This window comes from Lipotes vexillifer, unplaced genomic scaffold (assembly GCF_000442215.2).
Source record: "Lipotes vexillifer unplaced genomic scaffold, Lipotes_vexillifer_v1.1 scaffold8, whole genome shotgun sequence".
NCBI classification, from domain to species: Eukaryota; Metazoa; Chordata; class Mammalia; order Artiodactyla; family Lipotidae; genus Lipotes; species Lipotes vexillifer.
This window is the reverse complement of record NW_006781519.1, coordinates 1,271,334-1,285,176: the sequence shown is the minus strand read 5'-3', so window position 1 is coordinate 1,285,176 and position 13,843 is coordinate 1,271,334. Positions and strand designations below refer to the sequence as shown.

Genomic DNA, 13,843 nt, shown 5'->3' with positions numbered 1-13,843 from the left:
GAGGAAAAGTAGGTTACACTTTATCCCTGGAGATGTGATTTTGACAGTAGTCAATAACTTAATCTTTAACAATTATAGTAAAGATGCACTCTGACTGTTTTATCTGTTCATTTATGTCTTCTGATAGGATAAGAACTACAAAAGCCTTGATATTGTTTCTGAACAATTCTATTATTCATAATTACTTGAGTAGGAGAAAAGACTGTGAGACTTTTTCTCACTAGAACCCATTTATACTAAATAAAAGAGTGTAAACAATGCAATATTTCATTTAAATATACTCTATGCCTCCAACTTAAGATTTGAAAAATGAATTTGGCTCACTCAAGATAAATTAAACAGAAAATAATCTATATAAGACATGTACATAAATCGAGGAGCAAATTTTTAAAACAGGAGAATATAGCATATTAGAGAGGGAGAGCATACTATTGAAACATTTTGATATAAATATAATTCATGACATATTTTCTGAGAGTTATAGAACATTTAGTTTGCATTCATTATGAATTTCAAGAAAGTATAGGAATATACACCATAGGATATAATGGTAAAATAAAAGATAAAGCAATAGATTTTGATAAATAGTGAGCTAGCCAAGTAATAAGTGAGAGAATGATGGTAATGACATGAAGAAAGATGATCAGGAAAATAAAATTACCTAGCAAAAATAAAAGCAACATTAGAAGAAGAAAAGAAGAGAAATAAACTGCCAAGAAAGGAAATATTAATGTGGAGAATAAACATGAACATTCTCTAAATTCGATTAAACATGAAAGCACAAATATCCAAAGAGAAGAAGATAAATATTCTGGAAGAATGTAAATCCAACATATGCAGAATTGGGAAGAACAGATCAGAAATAATATTGAAGTTATAATAAAAGAAAATTTGTATGAGCTAAAAAGAGTCCTAGGCTGTAGATTATCACAATTTATCATATTCTGGGTCTAAATAATAAAGAGATCCATCATTAGGCATATCCTGTAAGAATATTAGAATTTAAGTGAGAAAAAATTCTACTGCTGGAAAAGAGCAACTAAATAGGTCACATCAAAGATATCAAGTAATTAATATTGTAGGTAAATGAATTTAGATAGATTGATTCAGATATATAAATTAATACCTCCCTTGTTTTATATATATATATATATATATATATATATAATATATCATATCTTTTGTTAAATTTAAATGGGGAGAATAAAAATTAAATTAGTGAATGAACAAATTAGTTAAAACTACTTTTCAGCAATAACAAATTGCACATTTTAATTATAAGTGATGCAATTCATAATAGCAATACAATGTGAATTTTTTCATGAGTATTTTAAGAAAGAATGTGTATATCTTGTGCATAATAACAGCAATATATTTTTACTGAGGAATGTCAAAAAAAAGTTTAATAATTGGAGAGGTATACCACATTTATAGTTGCAAAGACCTGATATTGCAAAGATGACAAATTCTCTGAAAATAAATCTATAAATTTAGCATAAGTCCAATAAGAGCCTTGATAAGATTTTTAGAACTCAAGAAAATTACTCTGAAGTCAGTCTGTAAGAATCACTCAGGACCAAAAATAAAATCGGAAAAAGATAAGACAGAAGATATATAAGAAGGGTATCCCTATCCAACATTAAAATATAATAACATGAAATGGATTGAAAAATACAGAAGCAGAGCAACATATGCCTGCTAATTTAAATATATGAAACCTGGCACTCAAAACTAATGGAGAAAGAATGTTTTCAACACAAAGCATTAGGTTAGCTGGCTTAACCATTAAGAAAAATATGCAATTAATTTCCTTTTTCACCCTATACACCTAGGAGTTACATTCAGCTGAAACAGCACTCAGGGGCAGTTCTGATTGATCAGTTCCTATGCATTATTGTTTAATTGTTTTAATGTTTAATTATGCTTGCATTCACCAAATTAATTTCTGGAATGTTTAGTGATGTGAATTTAAAAATAAATTGAACTCATAAAACACCTAGATGAACAATGAGGAACACAGGTCTATAATATTAGGGTAAAGGAAGAATATTTGATCATTATACTGTAAGCAAAACTATGATGGAAAAGGCAAACCATAGAGAAATTAAATGAAAAAATAGCAAGGGGAAAATTAATAACATGTCAAAGAGATAATATTTATGATATATTTTTAAAATTAAACAGAAGTATGAATTCATCCCCAAATAAGTGGTTAAATTGTATTACTAGAAAAATAGTAAAAGAAAAAATTCAAATGACCCACAAATGTGCCTATATCATTCTGAAAATACACATTGAAAAATGTAACTCAAAAACATGAAAATCACAGAAAATATAATATTTTTACTCTTCAAGTTGTGAAAATTGTTTAGCATTTTTTGTTGCAAATTATATTACAGTTGTGGAGGATATAAGAAGGGTATTTCCAATAATTGATGCAAGACTGTTAATTGGAGCAGCCATTTAAAAAATACCTTATTTTAGCTGGAATATGGATCTGGTACACCTTTGATATGGAGAAATATCTGTGTGTATTTCTTTTCCAATTCTGGTGTGTGTGTGTGTGCGTGTGTGAGTGTGTGTGTTAAAACATACATAACATAAAATTTACCGTTTTAATCATCTTATATGTTCAGGGCAGTGGAATTAGTATATTTGCATTTTTGTGCAAAAATTACCACCATCCAACTCCAGAACATTTTCATCTTCCCAAATTGAAACTCTGTACCTTTTGGAAAATAACTCTCAATTCTCCTCTCTCCAGACATTGACAACCACCACTCTAGTCTCTGTCTCTATGATTTGACTATTCTAGGTACCATGTCATATAAATGGAATCATAAAATATTGTTTTGTGTCTGCCTTATTTCACTTAGCATAGTGCCTTCAAGTTTCATCCATGTTGCAGCATATGTCAAAATGTATTTCTATTTTAAAGCTGAATAATATTCCATTGTATGCATATATCACATTTTATTTATCTATTCATCCATTAATGGACATTTGGGTGGTTTCAACTTTTGTGCTATTGCAAATAATGCTTCTATGAACATTCATGTACACCTATCTCCAAGTCCCTGCTTTCAATTTTTGGGTGTGTATAACCAGAAGTGAAAGGATTGGGCCATGTGGTAATTCTATGCTTAATTATTTGAGGAGCTGCCATTAACATTTTCCACAGCAACTGTGCCATTTTATATTACAACTAACAATGCTCAAATATTCTAATTTCTCCACATTCTCACCAATGCCTGTGATTTTCTGGGTTTTTTGTTTGTTTTTTCATATAATAGCCGTTCTAACTGGAATAAGCTGGTACCTCATTGACTTTTTGATTTCTATTTCCCTGATTTCTCTGATTATTAGTGATGTTGGGAATCTTTTCATGAGCTTATTATTTGTATATCTTCTTTGGAATATCTATTCAAATTCTTTGTTCACTTTTTAATAAGGTTGTTTGATTTTTGTTGTTGAGGTTTTTTTTTTTTTTTGGTCTTTTTTTTTAAACATCTTTATTGGAGTATAATTGCTTTACAATGGTGTGTTAGTTTCTGCTTTATAACAAAGTGAATCAGTTATACATATGTCCCCATATCTCTTCCCTCTTGCGTCTCCCTCACTCCCACCCTCCCTATCCCACCCCTCTCGGTGGTCACAAAGCACCGAGCTGAGTTGAGTTTTAAAAGTTATTTTCTATATTCTGGTTATTAATCCTTTAGCAGATATATGATTTGCAAATATTTTTCTCATTCCATGGGCTGCCCTTTTATTCTGTTATTAGTGTTTCCTAAAGCACAAAAGTTTTAAATTTTGATCTATTTTTCTTTGATGCCTGTACTTTTTGCGTCATATCCAATAAATCATTGCCAAATCAATGTCAAGAAGCTCTTCCCCAATGTTTTCTTCTGAGTGTTATAGTTTTGGTCATATGTTTATGTCTTTGATCCATTTGAGTCAATCTTTTTATATGGTGTAAGGTAAGGGTCTGACATCATTCTTTTGCTTGTGGATATCCTTTTTTCCCAACACAATTTCTTAAAAACACTGCCGTTTACCTGTTGAGTGTTCATGGCACCATTGTCAAAAATCATTTGACCCTGTATCTGTGTTTATTTCTTGGATTTCTATTCTACTCCATTGGTTTACAAGTGTAAATTCATGCAATTAAAACACTATGTTGATTACTGTGGCTTTGTAGTAAATTTTGATATCAGAAAGTGTGAGATGTCCAAATTTATTCTTCATTTTCAAACTTGTTTAGGCAGTTCAGAGTCCCTTGAGATTCCATATGAATTTTAGGTTGATTTTTTTCTATTTGTGTAAAACATATCATTGGTATTTTGATAGGAATTGAATCTGTAGATTCCTATAGATTAATATCTGTAGGTATTAAAACTTCCATTCAGGAACATGGAATGTCTTTCTATTTGTGTCTTCTTTAATTTCTTTCAGCAATATTATTTTTAGTTTTTATTGTACAAGTTTCACCTCTTTGGTTAAGTTTATTCCCAAATATATTATTCTTTTTGATGATATTAAATGGAATTGTTTTCTTCATTTCATTTTGAATTGTTCATTGTTAGTATATAGAAATGCAACTGATCTTTTTGTGTTAAAGTTCTTGCAGTTTTACTTAGCTCCTCCATTATGTCTAACCATTTAATTTATGGAATCACTAGTGTTTTGTACATAAAACTTCATGTCATCTCCGAATGGAAATACTTTTATTCCTTCCATTTCAATTTGGGGGAGTTTTATTTCTTTATCTTGCCCAATTGTTCTTGCTACAAATTCTGTTATGTTGAATAGAAAAGGTTAAAATGTCATCCTTGTCTTGTTTATAGAGGGAAAACTTTCAGTCTTTTGCCATTGAGTACGATGTTAGCTGTGGGTTTTTAATCTTATTTTTGCTTAATTAATTAATTTTTGGCTGTGTTGGGTCTTTGTGAATGCGTTCGGGCTTTCTCTAGCTGCAGAAAGTGGGGGCTACTCTTCATTGCACTGCACAGGCTTCTCACTGTGGTAGCTTCTCTTGTTGCGGAGCAAGGGCTCTAGGTGAGCAGGCTTCAGTAGTTGTGGCTTGCAGGCTCAACAGTTGTGGTGCACAGGCTTAGTTACTCTACGGCATGTGGGGTCTTCCTGGGCCAGGGCTCGAACCCATGTTTCCTGCATTGGCAGGCGGATTTCCAACCACTGTGTCACCAGGGAAGCCTGCTGTGGGTTTTTTACATATGACTTTTTGTTATGTTGATATAGTTACTTTCTATTCTTAGTTTGTTGAGTGTTTTTATCATGAAAGATCTTAGAGGAAATGCTTTCAGTTTTTCACCATTGAGAATGATGTTTGTTGTGGGTTTGTCATATATGCCCTTTATTATGTTGAGGTAGTTTCCCTCTATGCCCACTTTCTGGAGAGTTTTATCATAAAAGAGTGTTGAATTTTGTAAAAATATTTTTTTCTGCTTCAAATGAGATGATCATGTGGTTGCTTTCTTTCATTCTGTGAATGTGGTATATTACTTTGATTTTCATACGTTGAAACATTCTTGCCTTCTGGAACTAAATCCCATTTGATTATGGTATATAATCTTTTTAACATGCTTTGGAATTTGGCTTGTATTTTGTTCAGGGTTTTTGCATGAATATTTATAAGAGATATTGATCTGTTGTTTTCTTTTCTTTCATTTATTTGTCTGGATTTGGTATCAGGGTAATGCTGACTTAATAGAATGAGTTAGGAAGTGTTCTTTTTTCTCCTTTGATTTTTTGGATGACTATAAGAAATACGGTTGTTAAGTCTTCTTTAAATGTTTAGTAGAATTCAATAGTGAAGCTTTCTGTTCCTGGTTTTTTGTTGTTGTTGAGAAATTTTTGAATACTTATTCAGAAAAAAAGATTCTCTCCTTGACCAAATTTTAGTCAGGTTCCTCTGAGACCTTTTCTTTACTAAGCCTAAAACTTTGCCTATGAGTACTGCAAAACTCTTGGCAGAAACAGCTCCATCCAACTCTCATTCTACCCCCCCACACACTGAAAGACTTGATCAAATTGTAAAATGGTTTATATCAGCCCAAGCTCATGTCCCTAGCTTGACTCTAGGTCCCTTAAAAAGTCTGCCTGAGAGAGCTCAATGCTGCAAAAATAATTTACTGTTTTTCCAACCGGAACATGACCATAGGCCCCTGACTTCCCCTTTATTAAAACATTTACTTTAGAAAACTTGCAATTGTAAATTCTTTCTCTGTCCCTTTAAGATGTAAATCTACTATAATCCATAAATGTTTTCTTCAAGGATATAGGAGCCATCCCTTTGAAATGGAATCATTAAGAAAGATAGGGCTCTTATCTCGTAGTTTCTGTAGAGGGTAGGAGCCTCACTTCAATAAGTGCCAATTAGCAAACAGAGGGCCTAATCATATTGACCAATACCCGCCTCTTCAACTTAAACCCCTTTCCATGTCCTTCAGTAGTTTTCCTTTGGTACACCTCAGCATTTAAAAAGCCTCATTTTTTGTTTCAGTGGAGTTGAATTCAGTTAATACTAACATCTCTCTTTCATCCTACAGTAGCCTGAGTAAAATGTATTTTGCCAACTTTAACACATGCCTATCTTTCTCTTTGACAATTCAGTCTTTTCCCTAAGTATAAGTATATTCAGGATTATTTTATCTCTTTATGATTCAATCTTATGTTTTTCTAGGAAGTTGTCCATTCAAGTTATTTAATTTGTTGACTTAACGATTGTTCACAACTCTTATAATCCTACATATTTTTGCAAAATCAGTAGTCATATTTCCACTTCCATTTCCGATTTTTGCCCACTTGTGGCTTCTTTTTCTTAGTCAATTTAAGTAAAGGTGTGTAAATTTTGTTGATCATTTTGAAGAACCAATCTCGGTTTCATTGATTTCCTCTCTTATTTTTCTACTTGCTACTTTATTTATATCCACTCCAACCTTTATTATTTTTTTCCTTCTTTAAGCCTTGGGTTTAGTTTGTTCTTATTCCTTTTGTTAATGGAAACGTCACTTTTGTTGACAAGTTAGGGCCACAATAGACAGCTTCACAGAGCAAAAGAAATAAGACAATCTCAAGAAAATGTAGTGTAAATTTGCAGCAGAAGGTTAATACTTTTCACCCTCATCCTATCCCTCAGCACTATCCACTCCAACCTTCTCATAATCTTTCTCAAGTGCAACCATGTCCTCCTAGGCCTCAGAAAACTCTCTTTCCTCCATACCCTCACTAATATACCAGTGAACAAAGACGCACTTGTCATACATCAGGTCAAACTTGTTGTCTAGGCAAATCCAGACCTCACTAATGGCTATTGTGTTGCTCACAGCTCATGGTATTTTGGCCAGGTTTCCACTAGATACTGCAATGGGATGCTGGTAATTAGGGTCAACATTGAAGCCAGTGGGGTACCAATCCACAAATTGGATGGTGTACTTGGTCTTGATAGTGGCAATGGAAGCATTGACATCTTTGGAAACCACATCACCACAGTACAACAGGCAGCAAGCCATGTATATGCCATGGTGAAGGTTACATTTCACCATCTGGTTGGCTGGCTCAAGCCATGCATTGGTGGTCTCTGTTATAGTAAGATGTTTTTGGTAGGCTTTCTCAGCAGAGATGATGGGGGCAAATGTAGCTAGAGTTAAGTACATGTGGAGATAGGGAACCAGGATGATCTGGAATTCTGTCAGATCAATATTCAGTGCTCCATCAAATCTAAGGGAACCAGTAATGGAGGACACAATCGGGCTAATAAGGTTATGTATAGGATGGTTAAGGTTAGTTGAGTGCTAACTCAACTAATTAGTTGAGTTGAGTGCTCAATATCAAGATTTCTACAACTGGTGTCATAGATGACCTCATTGTCTATCATCAAGGCACAATCACAGTGTTCCAGGGTGGTGAGAATGGAATTGTAGGGTTCAACTATAGCTGTGGAAATCTACGGGGTAGATAAATGGAGAACTCCACCTTGGACATCATGCCGTCATCAACAGAGAGACCATCCCATCAGAAGGAAGGTGAACCAAAAACCAGTTCTCCCACCAAAGTTGTGGAAAACCAAGAAGCCTTGAAGACTTATGTACTGGTCAGCCACTTTCAAATTTGGTCCAAGACAAGGTCAGTGATCTCTTTGTCAATGGTGTAGTACCCATAGGCATAGTTATTGTTAGAATCTTCTTTGCCCATGATGAGCCGCTCAGGATGGAAGAGCTGGTAGTAGGTGCCAGTGTGAACTTCATAATGGCCATGAGTTCCAGGTCTAGAAACACTATCCTGAGCCCATGTTTGCCAGCATCCATCTCAATGAAGAGAGTGTTAAAAGAGTCATCTCCTGCCCTAATGATCTTGTCATGTGGCATCTGGTCGCTGGGCTGGACACTATTTTTCAGGAGGTAGAGATCTCAGCAGTCATTGCCAAACTGGACTCCAGTCCAGCCAACTTGGATGGAGATGGATTCACAAATGACTGGGATTTGTAGGGCTCTGCAGGGCTGGATGATGCAAGGGGACAGCAACAAGTATCACCCACTGACAAACTACCAAGGAATCTGGGGGAGAAGTAGTGAGAAGCTGTTTGGCTCCAAAGGAACCAATATACCCCTTTCTGGGCCACGTGTCTGGAGGGTGGGCGTCAGGTCCACCCTGCGCCTCTTTTTGTTGTTGTTTTGCCTTTTTTAGAAAAAAGTTCCAGTTTGTTATTACTTTAAAAAAACAAATTTCATTTACATAATTGTTCAAGTAGGCCTATATAGAGGTATTTTATTTTAAAATATATATGTATGCAATTTTTCTCCTACAGTAATTCATTTCAAGAGAAATTTCACTATATCTTTTACAGAGCCCTAAAATGAGAGAGTTAACCATATTCAAATAAACTCCAAGGTATGGGACTGCTTCAGGCCCGTTCCTCATTACAAGCCTAAGAATGGGGGCTCCAGAGACCAAGGCAGAAGGTCTTCAAATACAGCTGAATTGTTCAGTTAAGTGAATTATGGAAAGAAGATGCAGTCGGCTGACTCTGGCAGGCTCACCCCTAGAGTAGAAGAAAGAGAACAGACGGTGGAGTTCTGAGAGTCACTGGAGCTATCTAAATGCAGAGAGATAGAACTGAGTGAGCTGCAGGGATAATACAATTTCAGTTACCTGCAAGGTGGTGAAATAAAGTAGTAACTTCATCTGCCTCACATGGAGGAAGTTTAGAGGTGTCCTTAGCATATTCATAGTGAAATATGTCACCCTTTCACTGTGTTGGCTGTTGGCAACTGGACCATACTTCCTAGTGAAAGCCAGTTCAAGTCCTGTTAGTCAGTGCCAGTGCACTATAGGTAATAAAGCATTTCCTGCAAACCTGTCTCCCAGGGCTCTCTGAGTCCTTTAAAAGATGGTCTCCTTTGTCCGAGTTCTTAAGATGTAAATTTAGGGTGTTGATTTGATATCTTCCTTACTTTTAATAGTTGAAATTTATAGCTATAAAATTTCCTCTTAGCGCTACTTTTTGCTGGAGCTCTGATATTTCATGTGTATACAGTCTTCCCTCCTATCCATGTGGGATTGGTTCCAGGATCCCCTATGGATACCGAAATCTGTGGATGCTCAAGTTTCTCATACAAAATGGTGTAGTATTTGACATAACTTACACACATTCTCCCATATACTTTAAATCATCTCAAGATTACTTATAATATCTAATAAAATGTAAATGTTATGTAAATAGTCTGGCATGCTGTCAATTCAAGTTTTATTTTTACAACTTTCTGAAATTTTTATTTTTAAAATATTTTCTGTATATGGTTAGTTGAATCCACAGATGCAAAACCTGCAGATACGAAGGGCTGACTATATGTTTATAATTGCTTTATATTGTTGGAGAGTTGACTCTTGTATCAATATATAAAGTTCTTCTTTGTCCTTGTATCAATTTTCGACAAAGTATAATTTTTCTGATATTAGTATAATCACGCCAGCTCTCTTTTTGTTAATATTTGCACAGAATCTCCATTTTCCATACTTTCACTTTCAACCTATATGTGTTCATAGATCTAAATTGGGTTCTGGTAGCCCATAGTGGATCCTGTTTTATATCCATTCTACTTATTTTTACATTTTGATATGGGAATTTAATGCATTTACATTTAAAATAAGTACTGAAAGGGAAATACTTACTTTTGCCATTTTGTTATTTTCTGTAGCTCTTACAGCATTTCCCCCTCATTTATTCCATCACTGCCTTCTTAATTTTTCAGCCATTTTTTGTAGTGACACCTTTTAGTTCCCTTCTCATTTCCTTCTGTGTATACTCTATAGATATTATTTTTGTGATTACCATGTGAATTTCATATAATATCCTAAAATTATAATAATCTGTTTTAAATTGATACCAACTTAACTTCAATAGCATACAAAATTCTACTCCTTTATAGCTCATCACCCCCACTTTATAACATATTTATGTATTTTGTACACAGTAGCTAGATTTATAATTATTTTTCTGTACATGTTTTTTAAATCCTGTAGAAAAATTTTAAAATATAGTTGGCTAACCAATAATCATGTTTTCATACTTGTCTATACATTTACCTTTACTGAGGATATTTATATTTTCAATGGCTATGAGTTACTGTCTTGTGTCCTTTCATTTCAGCTTGAACTATTCTGATTAGCATTTCTAGTAGAATAAGTCTAGTAGTAATGTACACCCTCAGCTTGTGTTTTTCTGAGAATGATTTAATTTCTCTCTCATTTTTGAAGTACATTTTTGCCAGATGTAGAATTTTTGATTGACAGTTTTCTTTTTTTCTTTCAGCATTTTAATATATGATCCCAATGCTTCTGGCTTACAAGGTTCCTGCATAAGAATACTTTAATAATCTTACTAGAGATCACTTGTACATGATAAGTCTCTTGCTATTTTCAGGATTCTGTCTGGTGTTAGAGTTTGACAGTTTGATAGTAATGTGTCTGGTTGTGGGTCTCTTTGGGTGCTTCTTATGTGAAGTTTTTGGAGCAACTTGGATTTGTATGTCTTTTACTCAGATTTTTTAAAATTTTTGGCCAATTATTTCTGCAAATAATCTCTCTGCACCTTTCCTTTCCTTTTTATTCTTCCATAGCGTATATATCAATCCACTTGATTGTGGCCTATAAGTGCTTAGGTCCTGCTTACTTTTCTTCATTTTTTTCTTTCTTTTCCTCAGACTTGAAAATTTCAAATGTCACATCTTTAAGTTAACTTAATCTGTTTCTGCCTGCTCAAGTCAGAAAACACTGACTTTTTGAACCCTTCTAATGAATTTTTTAAATTCAGTTATTTAATTTGTGTCTCCACAATTTATGTTTGATTATTTTTATCATTCCTATCTCTTTGTAAACATTCTAATTTTGTTCATGTATAATTTCTCTATTTATTTTACTTTAGCTCTTTGTCTATGTTTTTCTTCAGCTCTTTGAATGTATCTAAGATAGATGTTTTTAAGTCTTTGTGTAGTATGTCTGATGCCTTTGTTTCCTCGTGGATGCTTTCTGTCACTTTTTCTTCCTTTTAATTTACCATATTTTCCTTTGTCTTTGAATGTCTTGTGATGTTTTCTTGAAAATTGGACATTTGAAAAAACATCCACCTCTTCCTGTCTTTGCAGACTGGCTCCTTGCCTTGAAATGCCTTCATTAATTATCAAGAAATATTATGAGACTTGGGATCAGCCCATGGTGGAAGCTTAAGGTATTCTCAGGTCTTTTATGTTCACGTACCTTGTCTGTCTTTCTGTGTGTATGTTCTCTTTTTCTTATACATGCCTGCTTTTGAATGTCTTAATTAACTGAAGAGTATGACCTTAGCTATTTCTCAGTGGCTTAAATGTTCTATCATATTCTTCTACATGTAATTTCTTGTCACAGGCATCTGAAGCTCTGTATCCGCCCTCAACTTTTATGGGCAATCCCTTACTATTTCCAGCAGCTTTTTATAACTTAAGAACTGAGCTGTGCCGCTTTTCCTATCTGAGCCCTGAGTCAGGCAGAAACGAAAACAAAACAGTTCCTCAGGTATTCCCCAGACAGGTAAACATTACAAATAAGATCTTCTCATTACCCAGTAGTTCAAAGGAGGCCATTGGGAATTAGGTCATTGCTTCCTCCTGATCACGCTGTATCATGGAAATGAGGAATTGGAGCAAGGGTAAATAAATACCCCATGAAATTTCCTACTGCTCTGAATGTGCCTTTTTGTTAATTGGGAATTCACTTGGTTCCTCTAGACCTTTGACTATTTTCAAGAGTGGCTATAAACTTATTTATAAGTTTATATGAGTGTGAAGTTTTGTCCCAACTTACACAGAGATGCTTGGAAAAGTTTGGGGACATATTGTTCATAGGAAGATAAGAAAATTTCTGTCCAAATATTTGCTGACAATTAAGCTAAGGAAAGATTTCAGTGGTCACATATGAGAAAGAATACAGACATTACAGAATTAGTTCAGAAAAAAATCACTAAACAGAGAATAACAACTACAACACAATAACAAATACTCAGAGGGGAGAAAATATGATTCCTGTGAAATACTCTACTTACCAAAAGCAGAATACACATTTTTCTCAAGCTCACATTGAATATTTTCAAGGTTAAACCATACAATACATCTCTAAAATAAGATATACAAATGGGCCATAAGCAAATGAAAAGATGCTCAGTATCATTAGTCTTTAGGGGGATGCAAATAAAAACCACAATGATACAACACTTTATACTCACTAGGATGGCTATAATAGAAAAGAATGAAAGAAGAAATATCACATGACATAAGTCAGTCCCAAAAGGCCACATATTTTATGATTTAATTTATATGCAATGCCAACAATAGGCAAATCAATACAGATTGAAAGTAAATTTGTGGTAACTAGCGCTTGAGCCTGACAATACTGAAGAATTTGGGTATGGGGTTTCTAAAGCCCACAGAATTATATACTTTAAAAGGTTAAATTTTATCATACATCAATTATATATTGATAAAAGTGTGCAAATGCTTTTCATTCTTCTAATAAATCAAAAAAAATCAATAAACCATCTCAGTAAAAGCAGAAAAGATATTTAATGTAACACCGTTAATGTTAACACTGTCAGAAAAGAAAGTATAGAAAACACTTCTTATCATAACAGATTATTTAACAGAATTTAGTAAACAGTATTCTTAGTAATGAAATGGTGAAATACCCTTTTTAAAATCAGTTAAAAAACATGATATCTACTATACTACAGTTATTCAACATAGCACTAAAAGTGCTAGTCAGTGTGGTAAGACTAGGAAAATACACTAAATGTAGAAGGATTTGAAAATAAAATAAATAATTAAAAAATGTATCAGTATGAAAGACTAGAAGATGAATATTAATATACAAGATTTAGTTGCACAAACTAGCAAGAGCTATAAAATCTAATTTTAAATTATGAATCATTTAAAAAATGTAACAAAACTTTTGCTATGACTGATTCATACACACATACACATACACACACACATATCTATATATGTAATTAATAAGTTTTTGGAAGACACTAATACTACCTAAATAAATAAAGGCAAATGCCATTTTCATTGAAAGGAAGATTCAATACTATAGATACTGAGTCTCTCCAACTTGATTTGAAGTGTCAATGCAATTTCAATTAAAATGACTGTCCAAAAGGAGTGATATCAGAAAGACGGCACAGTACAGGGTCCCCAGTCCTGTTTCCCTCCTAGAACCACTGAATTAGCAACTATCCACAGATGAGAATGTCTTTGAGAGAGTAGACCACAAAAAAAAAAAAAAAAAAAAAAAAAAA

At 33.7% G+C, this 13,843-nt stretch overlaps 1 pseudogene; it reads right to left on the bottom strand.

The window, feature by feature from the left end:
- Positions 1-7,124: 7,124 nt before the first annotated feature.
- The window catches only part of LOC103072842 (tubulin alpha-1C chain pseudogene), a 9,090-nt pseudogene continuing 2,371 nt past the window's right edge, over positions 7,125-13,843 (bottom strand).